This window comes from Amblyomma americanum, chromosome 11 (assembly GCF_052857255.1).
Source record: "Amblyomma americanum isolate KBUSLIRL-KWMA chromosome 11, ASM5285725v1, whole genome shotgun sequence".
Classification (NCBI taxonomy): Eukaryota; Metazoa; Arthropoda; class Arachnida; order Ixodida; family Ixodidae; genus Amblyomma; species Amblyomma americanum.
In genome coordinates, this window is record NC_135507.1 from 117,926,210 (window position 1) to 117,928,215 (window position 2,006).

The following is a 2,006-nucleotide window of genomic DNA, read 5'->3' on the forward strand; positions in this document are numbered from 1 at the left end:
AGAGTATGTCGCACAGCAAGAAATTCCTCAAGAAGTGCCCCACAAGGCCAGCAAGCTTTTGGACCCTGTACTGAAGATTTATGAAGGCACTAAGAAGCAAGAAATGCCCCACACATCAAGGGAGCCTGCAAACAAGAAAATCGAACACCAAGTCAGGTTTCATTCCACTAAGAAGCAGAGGCTGTCCAGCTCAGGTACAAGTTTTTCAAAGCCAACTGAGCTTCAGAAGGAGAACATAAAAAAGCAAATCCTTAACAGCAATGATGAGGCAACTGTTATAATAACATCTCCAGGACACAACTACATATGAAAGATGAGATCGACTCTATGGCACTCTCTTCTGGTTTACAACCCGTCTACAAGTTCATCTGTGTACTTATAGACCTCACCTATGAGGTGTGCAGCTGTCTCGAACCAGATGGATGGTGTGTGCGTTAGAGCGCGAGAGGCACCTCCATACTGGCCATATATGCTGCAGGTAAGTATATTTTCCTTTCAGCAGCAGCTTTGTGGTACCAGTAGGATGGTGTGTGCATTAGAGCGCGAGAGGCACCTCCATACTGGCCATATATGCTGCAGGTAAGTATATTTTCCTTTCAGCTCAGTGTGTTGCACACTTAAACAACTGAAGCGAAACCTACAGCACAATGGTTTCTCTGCATCTGGCTTAGCCAGACCATTTTTTTCTCTCGGCAGAACCTGACTGCTAGAGAGCGCGTCTCCCAGGTGGCGGATAGGGAGGCTCTTACCAAGCACCTGAAGTGTGCAGCTTGCAAAAGGCACAATAAGTTTGATTAAATGAGGGAACCTTCTGGCATGGTGTGTCTTATAAGTACAGAGTGCTCGGTAAGAGTGGTGCGTGCACCCGCGGACCAACAGGGGTTTCACTGCCTTGACACATTCCCCACCTGTACATGCTTCCTTTTTCCTCAGGTCCATGGCTACACATTGCTGGCAATTCACAAAGTTGCTGTTAGGGTGCAACTTGATGCAGACATTTTCTGAACAACTCTGCTAAGTGGCACATGGTACTATTATGCGCTGTCAAATAAGAGTTCAGTGTGTGCAGAGCTAAAAGCGACGACTGTTCTAATTTGCGCTGTTGTGATTGTCTTTCAGGTGACAAACAACCAAAGAGACGTGAAGACAACATTGATGGCCTTTCATGATTGTACTGAAGATGTCATTAGCATCAGTTATTGAAATACTTGGAAGATCGCAACTTATACTATGCCTTACCTTTCCTTCAGATTCTAGTATATTGCAATCTGCCTGTCATAGCACAGAAATAAACCTATATTTATTTTGTTCCTGCAACTGCGTTGTCGTCCAATCTCTTTGCAGGTACATGCATCCAGAGATTTGAATTCATTACCAGCATTGTCTGGCGTGCAGTGCAGAAATAAACAAAGCTGCAACACTTTTTAAAGATGCATTGTCACCACAAGCAATCGTAAATTATTTTTCCAATAAAAACAATCTATACATTGTAGATTGATTACATATTTTCTTAAGCACCCACATAAATTAAAGTAGATAAACTGAGGTGTGACAACTGAACAGATGTGTGAATTGAGATATGGTTAAGTGAGTGCACAAAATAGACAAAGGGACCACAATAACACTGTTCATAACACTGCTCAAAATGCTATACTGTTGCAGTACTGTAGAATCTGCAGAAAGGGCCACACAGCATTTCACTGAGTTAATAGGTAAGATAGATTAGCCTGCATTCATAGCGACAGTCATTAGAACAGCTGCATGGCAAACTCTTTAAGAATGCATCCAAGTCATCAGAGCCTTTTTTTATTAAATAATTATTGCATTAGCACTGCACAAATATTTACTGTTTACATTACAATAGACTACATTGGTAACAATAGCTTGGATTATCATCTCCTGATATGCGTATACAGTTGAGCTTAAAGTGGTATAGACACAAAATTTTTGCTTACATCTTCTTTGAAATGATGCATCAAACATTAGTATAGACGGGTCATCACTTG

General features: G+C 41.7%; 1 long non-coding RNA gene across 1 annotated transcript; it reads left to right on the forward strand.

Annotated features, from left to right (window-relative positions):
* The first annotated feature begins 585 nt into the window (after positions 1 to 585).
* Positions 586 to 1,317, forward strand: LOC144110225 (uncharacterized). Its single transcript, XR_013309769.1, has 2 exons — positions 586 to 1,028; positions 1,120 to 1,317. It is a non-coding gene; the product is annotated as an uncharacterized LOC144110225 (long non-coding RNA).
* Positions 1,318 to 2,006: the final 689 nt, after the last annotated feature.